This window comes from Coregonus clupeaformis, unplaced genomic scaffold, assembly GCF_020615455.1.
Source record: "Coregonus clupeaformis isolate EN_2021a unplaced genomic scaffold, ASM2061545v1 scaf2918, whole genome shotgun sequence".
In the NCBI taxonomy this organism is placed as follows: domain Eukaryota; kingdom Metazoa; phylum Chordata; class Actinopteri; order Salmoniformes; family Salmonidae; genus Coregonus; species Coregonus clupeaformis.
In genome coordinates, this window is record NW_025536372.1 from 36098 (window position 1) to 57137 (window position 21040).

At 40.6% G+C, this 21040-nt stretch overlaps 1 long non-coding RNA gene across 1 annotated transcript; it reads right to left on the bottom strand.

Annotated features, from left to right (window-relative positions):
• Positions 1–3629: 3629 nt before the first annotated feature.
• On the bottom strand, positions 3630–4515 carry LOC123489266. The gene is made up of 3 exons (XR_006660518.1): positions 4332–4515; positions 4063–4241; positions 3630–3676 (listed from the first exon to the last, which is right to left on the bottom strand). It is a non-coding gene; the product is annotated as an uncharacterized LOC123489266 (long non-coding RNA).
• Positions 4516–21040: the final 16525 nt, after the last annotated feature.

Sequence of the window (21040 nt, forward strand, 5' to 3'; positions counted from 1 at the left end):
GGTTAAAGGGCTATGTAATTCGTAAAGTGATGCTTATAATGGAAGAGTTGAGGTCTGTTATAGCCTCCACTGTCATTGAGGGAGTTCAGGAAGAATATGTTACAGTAGTCACTCCAACAGTAAATAATACACAGAGGATATCGGTAGCTTTCGCACTAGAAATAATTAAGGTTAATACATACTTTAATGGTAGCTTTGGAAGGGATTAATGATACGATGGCAATAGCAAACGTAGGAAGTATGACACCGACAACAACTTTTCTGAAATTAAAGGGGGTAGCAAGAAGGACTTAAAATAGGAGAGCAGATAGTGGTAGAGAGAATATAGATTCATCATGGAGGACAGGATGAGGTCTTTGATTTTAATGACAGACAAGGAGAGGTATCTGATCAGTACCGCTCGTTAGGGGAGAGAGAAACTAAAGGGAGTGGTTTGATTCTTCTGTTGTGAAAATTAGAGATAGATGGGCAGGTTCCAGCAGCTCATTCTGTAAGATCAGTGAGGAATCTTGAGGGTCCATGTCTGTTGAGAATTCCAGTCAAACATGTTAGAGACGGTCGTTCGACCTCTATCAAGTATGTGTCAATCTTATGCGTTGTCATGACTGTGGTATCAGCAACAGTCAGTAACAGATAAAATAATGTCGTTGTCAAAACATTTGTTTAAGCCTAGGGTTAGGTGTTATTAGGTTAAGTGAATTAACTTGTGTGAATTTGTTAGATGGGAAGAAAACTCAGGTAACAGCGTAACTGAAGTATTGGAGGTGAAACCAGTGAGGGCTAAAAGTTGTTTGTTCTAATAAAACATATGAGGTAAGGGGTATGTTTATGGGAATATCAGATTGTGATGTTATATGATAACTTTGGGTATGTATGACCTTAAGGGTAGTAATGAGAAATATGTAACTTTTTATGTACCAGGTAGTAAGAAAAGCAGGACTTTGATGGTTAAAAGATTAGCTTTTGCCTGACAATGTGACTATGGGGAATTTTAGAGATATTTGGAGGGTTTGTGGTGATAAAGCATATATATTCTTACCCTATGGATAGACAGGATGTTGTTATATGTCAACGTTGAAGCTTCCATATGAGGTTTCTACCATTATAAGAGGGGTAGCACCGGACAGAAATCTGAAGCTAGATTTGAAATTGGATGAAAAGAGACATGCTACATGTCATAGTCTTCAAGCCTATCATTGAAGGATAAATCTAAGGGAGAAGGGGGGATTTTTTCCATGGTATGGTGTAACATTGGGGTAGATCATATTGATAATATTAGTAGATACTTTGAGTCCAGATAGTTCAGATAGTTATATATGCATTGAAGAATATAAGGGATGCGTTTGGGAGATCTGAGAAATCTTGGTTGCAAGATCAGGTAGGCCAGTAGGGGCAGTGATGGGTTACATTTAGTTTCAGCTTTGATAGCACTGTGTGTGATGTTTGTAATTTGTTACTGACCTTTGAGAAAGCTATGATATTGAGATAGGTTGGAGAGTGATGCCTGGAGACAACACTCAGATGCCGGTGTTGACTGTTCCTGATCTGGATGAAAATGGACAAGTGGAACTAATGGATAAATATCATTTTTGATGTTTTGATCATTTTTCAATTTTTTTCCAATATTGGTGTGATTTGTAGTATGATTTATGAATCAAAGGGGGGAATGGGTTTATGTGATTCATGCATCATTTATATATCATTTTTATATTCTTAGTTGATATTGATGGTCAATTTGAAAGTGTTGTTTTGCAAAGGATACTGTTTGGTCTTTTTCTTTTCTTCCAGAAGCATTTGGGGGACATGTGGAGATTGAAATACTCAAACAACGACAATATGAAGGGACAATATGACTGGAGGAGATGAAACAAGGAGGGTGTGGCCGATTCCATCATCAACAAATCCATTGGAAGAGGAGACTACGGGGAGATGAAGTGTAGTGGACTACATTCCAGTGTTTGCAATGAAATATAGACATGTGTAATACATAATTTGTGTCATAGCTTTAGGGATTAATTTTTGTAGAATGATGTTTGATGTTATTGGACACATGTGAGGGATCTTAGATGTTTTTGTTTATTTCGGTGAATGCTTAGGGACAAGAGGCTAGGCAGGGAGAGGTTCACTGTAAGGTCCAATGGGTTGACCAGCCTTACAAGTGGATGTTTTTGGATAGGATTTTGTTTGCAGGGGGCTTACATGTGTATTTAATTGCATCATAGTTTCAAATGCATTTACATGGGTTATGAGTTTATCTGGAGTACCGAAGGTGGTTGCCTGGGGCAGAGGGACCGTGAGAGAATTTTACTGTCTTGATTGATGGATGGAAGGTTGCCGGACAGTTTTTCGCTCTTACACTCCATAGAGATTTGTTCATATTTCATAGTAATGTATTCACACTTCATAAACAGTTATTTCATAAGAAAGGTATTTACACTCTAGAGGAGAATGTTTTTTGGTTTAATGTTAAAGATACTCAATAAGATAAATTGTTACTGGTCATAATCCTATTCTGTTTGTTTTCGAGACGTTTAGTTCGTCTCGAAAGGGGGGAATGTAGTGTATTAAGATTATGATGGTGTTAAATGTTTTTCATGAAGAAGTGGAATGTTGTTTATGTTAGTATCAAGAGGGAATGTTTTAGGTGTAACGCCACATACAACAGAGCAGGAAGTGTGTTGTAGACAGGGGAGACTGGTGATTGGCCAGAAGAGGGCATCATTGTTTATAAATAGGGGGAAAACGAAGGAGAGGGCAGAACGAGCAGCCATTCTGAGGCGTCACTCTCCGGGTGTCATGTCACCTGTCACTCATGCTGAAGCTTGTGATCTGAATAAACCTTATGATCAACGTTCAGTATGAGCAGACTCCTTTTGTTCATCAGCAATAATTGCCACCACTCACTCGATACGACAAGATCATTGACAAGATCCTCCCGTGTAGTTCTGGGCTGATTTCTCACCGTTCTCTTGATTATTGCAACTCCACAAGGTGAGATCTTGCATGGAGCCCCAGGCCGAGGGAGATTGACAGTTCTTTTGTGTTTCTTCCATTTGCGAATAATCGCACCAACTGTTGTCACCTTCTCACCAAGCTGCTTGGCGATGGTCTTGTAGCCCATTCCAGCCTTGTGTAGGTCTACAATCTTGTCCCTGACATCCTTGGAGAGCTCTTTGGTCTTGACCATGGTGGAGAGTTTGGAATCTGATTGATTGATTGCTTCTGTGGACAGGTGTCTTTTATACAGGTAACAAACTGAGATTAGGATTACTCCCTTTAAGAGTGTGCTCCTAATCTCAGCTCGTTACCTGTATAAAAGACACCTGGGAGCCAGAAATCTTTCTGATTGAGAGGGGTCAAATACTTATTTCCCTCATTACAATGCAAATCAATTTATAACATTTTTGACATGTGTTTCTCTGGATTTTTTTGTTGTTATTCTGTCTCTCACTGTTCAAATAAACCTACCATTAAAATTATAGACTGATCATTTCTTTGTCAGTGGGCAAACGTACAAAATCAGCAGGGGATCAAATACTTTTTTCCCCTCACTGTATATATTCATGATAACACTACTTTTTGCGCCTTAATGCTTAATCATGCACCCATGTTTTACCTGCAGCACCGCTCCAGAGGTGTCAGGATAAAGGGTTCATCTTTAGAGTGGGCTCCAAACCTGTAGTCAGCATACAGACAGTGTCAATGCTAACGTTAGTTCGCTAGCATTCGAGGGCTGACTGTTCTCAAATATTTGTGCAGTGTAAAAATACAATATTGGTAATTGGTGTAGTCTGACAACTGCAGTAGGCTACTGCTTGTCCATGTGCTAGCTAACAGCAAGAAACCCAGATGAGAGAAACGTGAAAGCATCCAGGCAGCAGAGATGAGCTTGTCATTAGCTAGCTAACGTTAGCTATATTGTAGCTATAAAGCATTATGTTTACTGTTATTTTGAAAGGACATCTTTATTTTATTGTATACAAGTTACAGTTGAAGTCGGAAGTTTACATACACCTTAGCCAAATACATTAAACTCAGTTTTTCACATAAGGTAGTACAAACCCTGAGGCTCTCCGGAAGCGGTATTGATTGTGATTCCCATCCACTGATATAGCATGCATCTCCTGTGAGCAGGCAGGACAATGGAGGAGATTGCTTCCACAAAGCTTGTCTATTTCAAACTGCCAGTACGTCCACTCACGGAATGCCTTCTGGAATGTGTCGCCACATATCTTTCCACTCTAATAACATGCAAAACATACAGAGGTATAAGTAAGGGACAATTTTTATATTAGAGGCAAATATTAACCACTAATTATATACACACTTACCCTGCCAAAGTGCTTTGTTCATCCGTCAAGCATTCCCACAAAGGCTTGACGGGAGCATCCTGGGGCCAACACCTTCATGTCTTCAAAGGACTAGAAGAGGTCCACTGTGAAGATGGTCTAGTGAGTCACAGTGGCTGACCAGTAGCCACTCTTTACAAGTTTGTCATCCAGCCCCACTGTCCAATGTCTCAGACACCCGGCGCAGTTCAGGGCAGGAAGGGTCAGGTTGTAGCGCCCTGAGTCAGGAGTAATTATTAGGAAATAATTCATTACATTCTTTAAAAACATGTGAATAGAAGTAAAGTCCTTAAAAACCACATACTTACCATTTATTCCAATCAGGATGACCTGCTTGCCACTCGTCACTGTCAGGGCGCAACTGCAGAGCCGTGGCGCAACCACACAGCTGTGGCACAACCACACAGCCGTGGCACAACCACACAGCCGTGGCAAAACACAAACTAGAAACCAACATGTGACACCCCCAAAAAAAATCACTAATAAATGGTTGTATGTATTTGGACTGTAAATACTGATGCATTGTGTAGCATGACTAAAACGTTGGTATTGCAGGAGGTGCTATCAGATTGAATTTGAATCACCTAAACAATAAACACACATACCTTGCTCCTGGAAGGTAACACAGTACCTTCAACAACAGCATCCTCACTGTTGTAATACTGACACTGGCCCAACACAGTACCTTCAACAACAGCATCCTCACTGTTGTAATACTGACACTGGCCCAACACAGTACCTTCAACAACAGCATCCTCACTGTTGTAATACTGACATTGGCCCAATACAGTACCTTCAGCTGAGAGCATGCTGTCCACCATTGCTTCTCTCTTTTCCCCCCACTTTTGTGCACACAAGGCCTGCCTCTCTGCCCAAGTCACCTTTGGGGTTACATGACAATCTGTCCCCGTGAAACTCCCCATCAGCTCCTGTAGGTCCTGCATCAGGGAGTCTTGTGGAGATGTAAAAAAAAACAAAAAAACATGACAGTCTCTCATGAAAAGAATAGCTTGGCTGTATTAAAAAATGTTAAGGTTGGCATCGCATTTGTTTGGCATTCTAGCATACTGTGCCTGTATCTTGTGGAGATAGGTGCAGGAACATGGGTACTGCAGGAGGATGGGTACTGGTACTAGAAACTATTCAATAAAAATAGTGTTATTTCTTCATCAACGCAACTTAAGTTTAACTGTGTTTATTGGGTGAAGAGATGAGAATCCACTCTGACAGATATATTTCCTAATATGATGATATACTGTACGTCATTATATTAGATATATGTCATTAAATGACATGTGCATAACTATGTGATTTTAATGTACATTAGCAGTGGTTCTTCTTATTTTGAGCGTTTATTTTCAATACCTGCAACCTAAGAGTTCATGCCTGCAAGACAGAGGCTTAGGTTACAGTCAATCGGTCTGAGGATTTGAACGTTTTATAGCACTACATTTCATTTTATCCCACATTGAAATGAAAGCCAGTGAGCCAGCTAAAATTGGACAGTATATTGCAACAGCATTTAGTACTAGTTATAAATGTCCTAACAAGGTAGTCATGCTGCCTGACAAGTTGAATGACGCTAGCCTTGATGAGGCCCCTACTCTCTTGGGGTTGTTGTGTGTAGCGTGATTTCCTTAGGGTCAAGTGACCTGGCTTCAAGCCTACCTCAGGTCAATACCCCCTCCTACCATTTGCTACTCTGATGAGCAGAAGTAGGATAGTGTATGAGGCTCAAAAGCATGTCCTGTTAAGGCGTGAGGGATTTGTGATAGAGAAGCACAGGTTGTGTTTTCTGAACAGAGGGAGTAGTGTAACGATCCTAGCCTTGATAAGTCTATTAAGAAATCGCCCAAGGGAGATCTCACTCTTGGCATCTCCCTTGGGGTTCCTTTAGGGCAGAGTTTCCCAAACCTCTCCTCTGTCCCTCCAGATGTTTCACATTTTTGTTTTAACTCTGAACTGGCACACATGGTTCAATTAGTCAACTAATCATCAAGCCTTTGACTAATTAAATCGGTGGTGGCAATTTAGGGTTAAAACAAGGATTGGGAAACCCTTTTTTAGGGTCAGATGCCCCAGGGTCAAGCTCTAATTATGGCGGTACTCACCCCCGCTATTAGCTGCAATATGGTTACCTGTTCCGGTAAGGTTCATGTCCTCCACTGTGACTTTTGATGACAATAATATACAATTAACATGAGGCAGCCAGGACTGGCATATGTTATCTATTTAGAAATGTTTTTCACACTTTACATGCGTAAACAAACACACAACCAAATAGGTACATAACACTTACCATGTGTTGAGGTCTTCTTAGACCTTGTTTGTCCAGGTCTTTGGTGAATTATGTTCCCTCTGCTGTCCCTCTCTATCCATTGGAAAGGGGCAAGGCTAGTGGCAGGAGCAGGTGACTGTCGCTCTGCAGCTTTGCTCCTTCTGATCCTAAAGTATTTATTCAAATCAAACAAGTTAATATCAGTAGTGGGTAGGTGCTCAATATATATAATCAGTATCCTATAACGATGTTTATCACCAGAGCCGATTGCCGCGATGGTAACACATTTACCTTTTGATTAGACGACCGGAGTTCGAATAGCAGACACCATCATGATTCATGAAATCTCATTCTAACCAATAATGGGGCGTGCTCATTTTTAAATACATTGTGATTTAGTTTCGGTATCAGACTAACTTTTCTTATGATTTTGTTTGCAGAGCAAGGCTGGCAGTTTATCGCCAGTTCACCCTATGGGCACAAGGGAGAATTGGACGAGGTGTACGACGTCTCATCCCTGCGTGTCGTTTCTTCCATAAGCAGCGCATAAACCAGAAGCAAAGGCATTTACGTAGGGTTTGAGTTTGAATAAAACCAGTTCATTTAGTAAATCTAGCCTGCTGTCATTTTTTCCCAAGACATAGACCTAATGCCTGCGCCTTATGTAAAAATAGTATTAGTTAGCTTGTCCACTATAACAACAGGTTCAAGCGTAACCAGATACATTTGCTTTGAAGATAAAACGACTTTCAACACGCACTAACACATTGTCCCTGTCGCTAGAGTAGTGACTTCAACTAGCTTTGGCTGCATTCTATTGGAAAGGAACAGTAACTACACTGGACAGCTAGTTGGTAGAGTCAAAGTAGACTTTAATAATACATGCCATTTAGCAGACGCCTTTATCCAAAGCGAACTGGGTACATGGTAGTGGAAACAGATCATAGAAACAGGATTACAATTTTGATATCATGGATGGTCAGTCCTTGCATCTACAGCTCTATGAATTTCAGAGTGGTTACATTTCTCCAGCCCCATCCCTCAGCTTTTTACCGAAAGAGGAGCAGGGAACCACTTTGTTATTGTTTCTACTGCTGATTGCCACTTTAAGAAGTTAAGATGCAGATTAAATACACACCAAAATATGTTACAGATACTATAAAAATGTCCCATCACTCAGAGTTAGTGAATACACAGCATCCAACACAGCAAACAATCAATCCAGTCAAATGTATTTTACAAAAGCCCTTTTACAACAACATAATAACCACAGTGGTTATAGAGGGTGCAACAGTTCAACAACTCAGGAGCAAATATCAGTTGGCTTTTCATAGCTGAGCATTCATAACTTGAGAGAGTCGAAACAGCAGGACCGGGACAAGGTAGCACATCTGTTGAAACGGGTAAAACAATCAGTGGAAAAACAATTCCACTCCGATTCCCTTTATGGATGGGTGTATCTTTGAATTCGCTGTTGAATGGCCTGCTCCTTCTCCATTTTCGGAACACCAGCCCGCTCCCCCAAAGTGATCGATAGTATATCTTGGCTTGCAATGTGATGATTGTATTTCTGAGCTCTCAGGTTCAAACAGCGAGTTATGGTCTTCACTGATCTCACTCTCTGTCAGCTCCATCTGTGGCGTATAGAGGCAGGACTCGGTTGTATACTGATGTTCGTGAGCGCTAGCTGGGCCCCCGAGCTCTTTAGGGATGGTCCCGGTGGACCTCTTCTCGACCACAGCACAGGAACACTCAGGCACCCAGGGGTCAGTTTGGCATGCTGTACTAACCGTTCTTTCCTGTTGGTAGAAAACAATTAAGGCATCTATTAGACTATAGTTATATTCAAGAATCACAGCATATACTGTATATTGTCTATTTTATATCCAAAATGGCCTCAGGGATGACAGATTGTATCTTGAAATAAACAATAGCCTTAAAAATAACATGGATTTGCATGTAGTTCCTCTGCCTCCTCCTGCACAGTCTCCTCCAGGATGAAAACCTTTTCAGGGATGAAGATGATGTCATCCTGAAAATAAACAAACATTTTGTTAAGACAACTGAACCCAAATATATCAGTTGGCATTAACAAGCTACCTGTCTTGTATGCTTTGTCAACACACACACACAGCAAACACAGGGAGATTAATTTTTCAGCAAACATTGGATATGTCAACTTCAGTCTAGCTAAATGAGGTGGAGCTAACAAAACATTACAAAAACAAATCTTTCAACAAAATGTATTACAGAACTTTGACTATCTGAGGTGGAATCTAGTAACAGTAACTACCTAACAACAGGGGTACACGGAGAAACTGTGTTGCAATTTTAGTTGCAGTTGGTAACGTTATTTGTTGGGGGGTGTTACACAAAATACTATAGACTTAATCAACTAGTTACCTTCAACTGGAATTACAACAAAATTGTCCAGTATCTAACTATAGCCTAATCAACAACAGTCATGACCGGTTAACGTTACCTCAGGCTCCATTGCACTGACTCGCGTCGCCTCCTCCGTTCAGTCTAGCTTTTGCTCGACTCCGAAGTCAGCGATGTTGATGTTGGTCGGTCGGTAACCCCTACACCAAACCCTCGAAATGTAAAATGGAGGCCCAAGCAGAGGGCTTCAATGTAGGCCTATGACTCCCTTCCATTCGGAAACTCTCGGTTGCCTCATCGAAAGTGCCCTTCATCTCGAAGTCTGCCTTCGTGAAATTCTGTCTGCATATCCTGCTTGCTCGAGCTGGCACGTCCTTCCTCTTCAGGACATGGAGCAACTTCTTCAACTTCTTCTCCTTGGGCAGCCGATGGTAGTTTACCGAGTGATTTTTTTGGAGCCAATTCTTACAGCCTGGGGCATTACAGTTCATGTTTCAATTACTACTTATTGTTGTCCGCACCTAACCTCACGGTCTTCGATTCACTCTCCGCGCGAAAACCTGCTTTCACAGACAATTTGATGATTCCTTCCAGTGACGCACTTGCGTCAGTCGTTACTATGGCAATTAAACATGGTGCTGACCATAGCTCAAATAAACCTTGTCGACTATCAAAATAAAAAATATAGAGATGTTTTTATGTTAAATGCACGTGTTTAGTGGATTGAATACATCTCTTTGCTTAGATTTACTTCCTAAAGTGTTCTATTTCCCTTTAAATAGTATATTGAGTAGAACGTCATTAGATATAGTCTCAAATATTTGTTATATTTTTTAAGATTAACGGGGGCTGGCATGTTGGATTTAGTTTCTCCCTGTCTCTGGTCCACTCTCCAGTACAGTAGGTGGCGGTAATTCACCATAACGTTGGCTGCCAACCGCCGATAAACCCCATTGAAGAAGAATACATTTTCCTCTAGGAAATACAGTAATTCCATACATGTCTGCCTGTCCCTAAAGTATAATGGATTTAAAATATAAGGGAGTTGTACACCAGTCTAGTAGGTAGCGGTAATGCAACAAATTGGATGCCAACCGCCGTTAAACCTCATCGAAGAATAATAGATTTAAACTATAGTCCAGTTGGAGGCGGTAATGAGAGATATTGGATGCCAACCACCATTAAAGTCCACTGAAGAAGAAGAACAATTTCGTCATTGAAAATCTTTTTCCGGTATGTGAGATAATTTACTTGTTCTCTGTAATATCGTATAGCTTTGTAATCGTGACATTATCTAGTGTGGAGGAAAATATGCAGGTTTCTGGACTCATCCTGACACTGAGCAGGATTGCGTGACGATTACCTTAGCAACCGCGTGACTCAGCATGACAACGTGAACGCGATTGTTCGACAGTCTGCTGGGTGAGGGCGTTATACGTTCCTCCATTCATTGCCGAATGAGATTTATAGATCCTCCTTTCTCTAATATCTCTGCCACGAACTAGTAGCCAGTTGTTGTTGCCCAAAGTGGAATCATATCCAACCCACAGACGTGTACCTATGATGAAAATTACAGGCCCAAAATGGAATCATATCCAACCCACAGACGTGTACCTATGATGAAAATTACAGGCCTCATCTTTTTAAGTGGGAGAACTTGCACAATTGGTGGCTGACTAAATACTTTTTTTCCCCCACTATATGTATGTGGACAACTACAAATACCTTGGTGTCTGGTTAGACTGTAAACTCTCCTTCCAGATTCACATTAAGCATCTCCGATCCAAAGTTAAATCTAGAATCGGCTTCCTATTTCGCAACAAAGCCTCCTTCACTCATGCTGCCAAACATGCCCTCGTAAAACGGACTATCCTACCGATCCTTGACTTCGGCGATGTCATTTACAAAATATCCTTCAACATTCTACTCAGCAAATTGGATGTAGTCTATCACAGTGCCATCCGTTTTGTCACCAAAGCCCCATATACTACCCACCATTGTGACCTGTACGCTCTTGTTGGCTGGTCCTCACTACATATTCGTCGCCAAATCACTGGCTCCAGGTCATCTATAAATCACTGCTAGGCAAATCCCCGCCTTATCTTAGCTCATTGGTCACCATAGCAACACCCATCCGTAGTATGCGCTCCAGCAGGTATATCTCACTGGTCATCCCCAAAGCCAACACCTCCTTTGGCCGCCATTCCTTCCAGTTCTCTGCTGCCAATGACTGGAACGAACTGCAAAAATCTCTGAAGCTGGAGACTCCCTCACTAACTTTAAGCATCAGTTGTCAGAGCAGCTTACCGATCACTGCACCTGTACACAGCCCATCTGAAATTAGCCCACCCAACTACCTCATCCCCATATAGTTATTTATTTTGCTCTTTGCACCCCAGTATCTCTCTTTGCACATCATCTCTTGCACATCTATCATTCCAGTGTTAATACTAAATTGTAATTATTTTGCACTATGGCCTATTTATTGCCTTACCTCCATAACTTGCTACATTTGCACACACTGTATATATATTTTCTGTTGTATTTTTGACTTTGTTTTGTTTACCCCATATGTAACTCTGTGTTGTTGTTTTTATCGCACTGCTTTGCTTTATCTTGGCCAGGTCGCAGTTGTAAATGAGAACTTGTTCTCAACTGGCTTACCTGGTTAAATAAAGGTTAAATAAATAAAATAAAATAAATAAATAAAAAACATGTTTCCCATCTCAAGACATTTAATAAAAATATTACTATACTAAGTGCCAAATAAAGTAACATGGTTGAACATAACAGGGGACTACTGAAAACACAACCTCCATATTACATGGGTAAAATAGTCCTTTAAATCAGCCATAAAACCCCCTGTGACAGGAGTAATGGAAGGTTGTTTTGTGAAACAGGGAGTGGCAATTGAATGCAATCTTCACCCAAAAATGTAATTGTTAAAAAATTCTAGCATGTCTATGTATGGGTAAAAGGGTAGACATGCTCAGTTTTCCACCACAAAACAGCAGTAAATTAACAAAAATAGTGGAACCAGCTCACCTGCTTTTACTTTTGAAAACATATTTTTTAAGTGTTCAGTTCATGTAACAGGGTTGACCTTCAAATGAGGGACAGACGTAAATGAATTACTAATCACATTCATAATACTCTTCAGAAATGACTTTGTCAAAGCAACAAAATAACTAGTGCTTTACAAAGAGTATGTTTACATGTCTTAGGTTCTGAACAATAATATGCCTATTTGTAAGTCGCTCTGGATAAGAGCGTCTGCTAAATGACGTAAATGTAAATGTATAATAATATAATATGCCATTTAGCAGACACTTTTATCCAAAGCGACTTACAGTCATGCGTGCATAAATTTTTGTGTATGGGTGGTCCCAAACAGAGTAAAAACTCAGACATACTAGAAAAAGCTCAAACCAAGGTTATTCACCCACTGGGTCATACAGCTACAAAGACATAATTACACAAGCACATATATTTATACCCTCCTACTAGGCGGAGTCAACTCCTTGCACATCTAGACAGCCAATACATCTCTGTTGCTAGGCAGGAACTGAATTGGTTCCTCTCACTGTTGTAGTCATGCCCCTGCCTGATGCTAGAACCTTTGTGGGCGTGGAAGTATATGTGTGTGAAATAGGACTGTTTCTTCTCACTTCATCTGACCTGACCTTGGGATGAATTCCTCACTCCTCCCTAATCCACGGCTGTTTTACCTTATCAGTGACTGAAACCAGACTGTTGCCCTTTGCCTCCCCTCCTTAGGAGCCATGATATGAACAATAACATGTTTTGACAGAGTGTAAACATTCTGCAACCCCCTTGTCTCACTCAGTAACTTTCCATACACTTAGTTCCTATCCACCCTCCATTGACCCCAACATTCCTTATACATGGAAAGTAATCAATAAGTTCTAGTATGGTAACATGAATGGGTATATTTCAAGCTAGAATCCAACACATTCACGTTCATAATTTGAAATTAAAGTAGTTATGGCAGTAGGCCGAGTATGGCATTAGTCATGTAAACACCTTACTCTGCTTATCTTAATTGGCTTAAGGTGACAATCGGTAACGCTGTTAAAAACACCTGGTTTTCTGAGCAATCTTTCAAATTATTAGGACACGTAAACGCCTTAATCAGATTCATAGAGGCATATGTAATCTACACATGTGCTAGCACGAGCAACGCAAGCTTCCTTTTGCAGTGAGTTCGGGAAAAACTGAAAGTATGAATGTGAAAACTATTTCAAAGATGCAAACTTATTCGAATCAAATATGCTACTCAAAAATAACATGGTCGCTGTGGTAGTACGTTTATTTTGATTAGCAATTTTCAGCATTTGTCAAAGTCCCATCAGGTAGCCTGATTTCAGATGTCCATGCTATTCAATATCTTTGTTTCACAGGGGACAGCCCTAACCTTTGCTCTCTCAGTGGGAGGGGCTTATCATCTGGGGAGCCTCAACAACATCATGATGCTGACAAGACAGAGAAAAGTCTCAATAAACACCAGCAGAGATGTATAGGGAAGAAACCTCACCACTGCTGCTTTGACTGTGGGAAGAGTTTTGCTAAACAGAGGGAATTGATCATTTACCAGCGGATTCACACTGGAGAGAAACTGTACCGCTGCTCTCAGTGTGGGAAGCGTTTCGCTGCATCTAAAACCTTTAAATCTCAGAGAATTCATACAGGGGAGAGGTCTTACCCCTGCTTTGATTGTGGGAAGATCTTCAGTCAATCAGGAGCTCTGACTACACACCAACACATACAGAAAGGAGAGAAGCCTTACAGCTGTGATCAGTGTGGGAAAAGCTTCCGGAAGTCAGGATACCTGACTATACACCAACGCATACACACAGTAGAGAAGCCTTATAGCTGTGATCAGTGTGGGAAGAGCTTCAATCATTCAGGATCAATGACTACACACCAGCACTATACACACAGGAGAGAAGCCTTATAGCTGTAATGAGTGTGGGAAGAGCTTTGCTCTATCCGAAAACCTGACAACACACCAACGCATACACACAGGAGAGAAGCCTTATAGCTGTGATCAGTGTGGGAAGAGCTTCAGGAAGTCAAGACACCTGACTACACACCAACGCATACACACAGGAGAGAAGCCTTATAGCTGTGATCAGTGTGGGAAGAGCTTCAGTCAATCAGGAGACCTGACTATACACCAACGAATACACACAGGAGAGAAGCCTTATAGCTGTGATCAGTGTGGGAAGAGCTTCAGGAAGTCAGGACACCTGACTACACACCAACGCATACACACAGGAAAGAAGCCTTATAGCTGTGATCAGTGTGGGAAGAGCTTCAATCATTCAGGACACCTGACTACACACCAACGAATACACACAGGAGAGAAGCCTTATAGCTGTGATCAATGTGGGAAGAGCTTCAATCAATCAGGAGACCTGACTACACACCAACGAATACATACAGGAGAGAAGCCTTATAGCTGTGATCAGTGTGGGAAGAGTTTTGCTCGAGATTTTACCCTGACTACACACCAGCTCACACACACTGGAGAGAAACCTTACTCCTGTCTATGTGGAAAGAGCTTTGCTCATTCAGGGTCACTGAAAAAACACCAGAAAGAACAAACATGTCATATTTTATCTCCCTCTGCTCCGGCACCGGTTCCAGATCCCTAAATAATGTTTCAATACATTACTCTTTACAAGATGTTTCCTATCCCTCATTCTCTAACAGTATACTAAGTCTGATTACTATGGTAACCTGTGTAGCATAATATGCAGCTCTGGATCCATATGTATCAAGCATCTCGTAGTAGGAGTGCTGTGTGTGTGGTGTGGTGGGGGTGTTCAGAGCTGTATCTTATTTCATTAACTCCTATTATCCATTAAATAATTTTATAATGTAGAATGTTTCAACAATATTAGGTGTGTATTTTTGTATTCAGTAGATCAGGGTTCTTCAATTCCGGTCCTGGAGGGCCGAAACACCTCTGTTTTTCATCCTCTCCTTCTAATCAGGGGCTAATTCAGACCTGGGACACCGGGTGAGTGCAATTAACTACCAGGTAGAAATAAAAAACTGAAGTGTTTCGGCCCTCCAGGACCGGAATTGAAGAACCCTGCAGTAGATCAATAAATTCAATCCATTATCTGCTCAACAATGTCTTCTTATCACATTAATTATGTTTTTAAAATCTATAATTATTATTATTTTTTATAAGGAGCATAGGCCTCTTGTATAATTAGTTTGGTCCTAAAAGATGTTCACATATTTATTATAAATCCCTTCACCAGGTTTTAGTGTAGCTGATGGGACATACGGAAATACAGAAGCCATAGGCCTATTAGTGTGGTCAAATTATGTTGTTGCATTTATTTTTAAATATATTAATAGGGATATCTTTCAACTTTCCTTATTGTATATTAAGTGTGCTTCTAAAAGATGTTCACACATTTTTATTGTGAAGCGAATTATGTGTTGGTTGTTAGGAAGAGGCATCATGGGGACAGGAAGCCAGCTCTGCCCATCAGTACTTATAGGTCATGTCAACCACAGACCTCACACTCTTCTGTTTTCTCATGGCCAGTAAGGTCTCCTACCAAACTGCTCTCTCTTCACTCTGGAAATACACTTGATAATATCTTATACCTTACCATTCTACTTTTTATTGGGGATTTATTATGCGGCACGAATGCTTGAATGTCATTGTAAAACATACATCTGGAATGTGGTTTCATGTTTTCTTGTTTTGTTTTACATTGCTGATTGCATATTCATTTTTTAAAATATGTATTTTTTTTTATGTTTAGTTGAAGTGGTGTAAAGTAATTAAGTAAAAATACTTGAAAGTACTACTTAAGTACTTTTTTGGGGTGTCTGTACTATTCATATTTTTGACAACTTTTACTTTACTAAATTCCTAAACAAAATTATGTACTTTTTACTCCATACATTTTCCCTGACACCCAAAAGTACTCATTACATTTTGAATGTTTAGCAGGACATGAAAATGGTCTAATTCACACACTATCAAGACAACATCTCTGGTCATCCCTACTGCCATTGATCTGGTGGACTCACTAAACACATGCTTTGTTTCTAAATTATGTCTGAGTGTTGAAGCTTGCCCCTGCCTATCCGTAAATAAATTAAAAACAAGAAAATGGTGCCGTCTGTTTTGCTTAATATAAGGAATTTTAAAATATTAATACTTTTGATACTTAAGTATATTGAAAACCAAATACTTTTAGACTGTTACTCAAGTATGATTTTTTACTGGGTGACTTTTACTTGAGTAATTTTCTATTAAGGAATCTTTACTTTTACTCAAGTATGACAATTGGGTACTTTTTCCCACCACTGTATAGTTGTATTATGCAGAAGAGACCAGGATATGTTGTTGCCCTGTGTCCCAACACTCAATGTTATAGTCATGGTCCTGAGAATAAAACCGGTTTAAAACAATCAACAGAGAAACATGTCTTACATTGCTACACATCCGTTATAATAAGTGCTTTTTCCTGCTTCATTTCAGTATCAGGTGTAGTTTTTCACCAATTATAAAGTGTGTTTGTTGTCTATCTTTATGTTTCTATGTCTGCAGGTAGTGAGATGCAACAGTAGCCTTGAGAACATCTGGACTAATATAGAACTCTGTTCCAAATTGCTGTCAGGTAAAAGTAGACGATAGCAGACAACATGATCCTTAGTGAAAGGGGTGTTGTTGAACGTTTTTGACTTTACTCAACTTTTATAGATTAGGTCAAATCTGATCCAATAACTTTCTGAAGTAAGATTAGCCTACATGTCATGTGCGACGTTATGTTGTCATAACGTAATTGAGCTTTGATATTTAAATAGTTTAAATATCTGGTCTAGGTGCATCAGTTGCATCCTTGAGATTTGAATTCTCTCCCGCTAACCCCCTAATCCTTATCTGAACACTGTGACAACATAGTAACTACAGTAGCCTACACATTTCTTGTTTTAGGAATAAACACTGAAGAAACAATAGCTCCCACGATGGATCCAGTAAGTCTTGTTTCCTTTTAACAGTATAGGTCTACTGTGCTGTATAAAATGTCTAGGCCTAATTTTCATTATCTTTGATCCTCCACATTCCTGTGTTCGGTTTAAATGGTTGGACAAAAAAACGATGATAAACGTTGTTGGGATTTTGTTCCCTTCAGGAAAGTAGCATACAACTATATCATGTTTAGAAATCTGTGATATTACCTAATTATCTCTTCTTCCTCCCAAAGTGTGCAATTGTTCACCTCCACTAATTTGAAAGTCAGATTATCCATGTATGACCAGATACTCAAATGGCCACTCTAACGATGAAAATACATATTCTGTGGGGTTTATCGGCGGTTGGCATCCAACGTTATGGTGCATTACCACACCTACTGTAATGGAGTGTGGGCCAGAGACAAGGATCGAGGAACTTAGTCCCACCTGCCAGCACCGTTTCTCTTTAAAAAGATAAAATATTTGCGACTGTATCTAACAATGTTCTACTCAGTATGCTTATCAAACTCAATCCTGTACCCCCTTCTCCTTCATACTGGATCAGTCTTTCTCTCCCTGTCATACTGCCCACACTGTATCAGTACATGCTCCACTGTCTCTGTTTCCTGGCAGTAATCACACCTTCCTGGTGGATGCTTTTCCTATCACATTTAATGACATATCCAGACATCCATTTAATGACATATCCAGCTGTGTCCCACCCTTAGCCTTGAAAGGATAGCCTCCTCTCTTCTGTCCATTCCTACCATCCTCCCCTCCCTTACTTTATTCTTTACCTGGAATAGGGATAGATGGCAGCATTCGCGCAAAACTGAAAGCGTGAACCACCACATTTAACCATGACAAGGTGACTGGGAATATGTTAGAATACAAACAGTGTAGTTATTCCCTCTGTAAGGCAATCAAACAGGCAAAATGTCAGTATAGAGACAAAGTGGAGTCGTAATTCAACGGCTCAGACAAGACGTATGTGGCAGGGTCTACAGACAATCAAGGACTATAAAGGGAAAACCAGCCACGTCGCAGACACCGACGTCTTTTTTCCGGACAAGCTAAACACCTTCTTCACCCGCTTTGAGGATAACACAGTGTCACTGACGCGGCCCGCTACCAAGGACTGTGGGCTCTCTCCTTCTCCGTGGCCGACGTGAGTAAGACATTCAAGCGTGTTAACCCACGCAAGGCTGCCGGCCAAGACTGCATCCCTAGCCACGTCCTCAGAGCATGCGCAGACCAGCTGGAAGGAGTGTTTACGGACATATTCAATCTCTCCTTATCCCAGTCTGCTGTCCCCACATGCTTCAAGATGTCCACCATTGTTCCCGTACCCAAGAAAGCAAAAAGGTAACTGAACTAAATGACTATCGCCCCGTAGCACTCACTTCTGTCATCATGAAGTGCTTTGAGAGACTACCTTACCTGACACCCTAGACCCACTTCAATTTGCTTACCGCCCCAATAGATCCACAGACGATGCAATCACCATCACACTGCCCTATCCCATCTGGACAAGAGGAATACCTATGTAAGAATGCTGTTCATTGACTATAGATCAGCATTCAACATCATAGTACCCTCAAGCTCATCATTAAGCTCGAGGCCCTGGGTCTGAATCCCGCCCTGTGCAACTGGGTCCTGCACTTCCTGACGGGGCCGCCCCAGGTGGTGAAGGTAGTAAACAACACCTCCACTTCGCTGATCCTCAACACTGGGGGCCCACAAGGGTGAGCAAGAGATAGCGAGAGAGAGAGAGACTACTGTGACGGACCCACATTTAAGGAAAGCTCTGACTATGTACAGACTCAGTGAACATAGCCTTGCTATTGAGAAAGGCCACCGTAGGCAGATCTGGTTCTCAAGAGAAGACAGGCTATGTGCACAGTGCCCACAAAATGAGGTGAAAACTGAGCTGCACTTCCTAACCTCTTGCCAAATGTATGACCAGATTACACAGACCCACAAAGAATTTGAAAACAAACCCAATTTTGATAAACTCCCATATCGATTGGTTCAAATACCTCAGTGTGCCAACACAGCAGAAAGATTTGTGACCTGTTGCCACAAGAAAAGGGCAACCAGTGAAGAACAAACACCATTGTAAATGCAACCCATATTTATGTTGATTTATTTTCCCTTTTGTACTTGAACTATTTGCACATAATATGACATTTGAAATGTCTTTATTCTTTTGGAACATTTGTGAGTGGAATGTTTACTGTAAAAAAAAGAAGAAGTTTATTTCACTTTTGTTTGTCTATTTCACTTGCTTTGGCAATGTTAACATACGTTTCCCATGCAAATAAAGCCCTTAAATTGAAATTGAATTGAGAGAGGGGGAGCAGGGTTGTACACCGAAGTTAGATGGTAATTAAAATACGTAAATCCCAAAATGGTGACAAATACTGACATTTAATCAATTACAAATTACATGACCCTTCCCTGTACCAAAAAAAGTATAAACCCTCCCCAGACTGAAATTGAAAAAACATAACCTTCCCCCATTTTCGTCCAGAAATACAGTAATTAGGTACATTTCTGCATGTCCCTAAAGTGTAATGGGTTTATACTATAGTCCAGTTGGAGGCGGTAATGCAAGAGATTGGATGCCAACCACCATTAAAGCCCACTGAAGAAGAAGAATGTCGTCATTGCAAATATTTTCCAATATGTGAGATCATTTACTTATTCTCAGTAATATCGTATTGCTTTGGAATCGTGACGTTATCTACTGTGGAGGAAATACCTGACTCTGAGAAGGGATTGCGTGACCCAGCATAACAACTTGAACGCGTTATACGTTTTTCCATTAATTGCCGAATGAGATTCCTAGATCCTTTCTCTAATATCTCTGCCATGAGCTCATAAATCGAGATAGCTGTGTATTTTACTACTGCATGGCCAGTGTGAGCCAGAATGCTAACTAGCCAGCTACATGTCAGTCAGTAGTTGTCCTTCCAAATGCGGTGGTCACTGGATAAACTAGCTATGAATTGAACATTTGTCAGAAAACGAACTAGTAGCCAGTTGTTGTTGTCCATGGTGGAATCATATCTAACCCACAGGCTCTTGGAGGTTATGTACATACACGAGCTCCGGAATTTAGCTAACGTAGCGTCGCGAATTATCATTAATCTAACTAGCTCAGCTGTATTATAACAAAACGGATGATATGAATCAAACACTAGCTAGCTAGCAAGCCATCCTCGGCGACAATGCTATTGTGGCGCTGGAATGTCAGATACATGTTTTAATTTTATGTTAACTGTCATTGAAGTTGATGGTTACCACTGATTTCAGATATGAAGAAAGATCAACTGTCCGCCATTTTTTATGTTTCGTTCAGAGTGAAAGTAAGATTCCCGGCAAACCCGTTGTGAACACTTAAAACAAAGTAACTGTACTGCTGTAGCCAACACATTTCTGGTCTAAGACAAGTTGTCTGATGAAGAAACGCTAAAGAAACAATAGATTCTGCAATGGATCCGGTAAGTCTGGTTTCCTTTTAACAGTATAGGCCTGCTATGCTGTTTAAAATTTATAGGCCTAGTTATCATCTTTGATCCACCACATTCCTGTGTTCTGTGTTAGTGGCTGGACCCAAAAAAAAACATGACGGTAAAACTTGTTTGGATTTTTTTTTCTAAAGCTAAGTAACCTACTACTGTATCATGTGTAGGAATCTGTGTCTATTACTTAATTATCTCTCCTTCCTCCCAAAGTGTGCACTCGTTCACCTCCACTAATTTGAAAGTCAGATGATCCATTATATGACCAGATCCTCAAATGGCCATTCTAACATTGAAAATACTTGTGTGGGGGTTTATCAGTGGTTGGCATCGAATGTTATGGTGCATTATGCCACCTACTGTAATGGAGTTGTGGGCCAGAGACAAGGATCGAGGAACTTAATCCCACCTGCCAGCCCGTTTCTCTTTAAAAATATAACATATTTGCGACTGTATCTAACAATGTTCTACTCAGTATGCTTATCAAACTC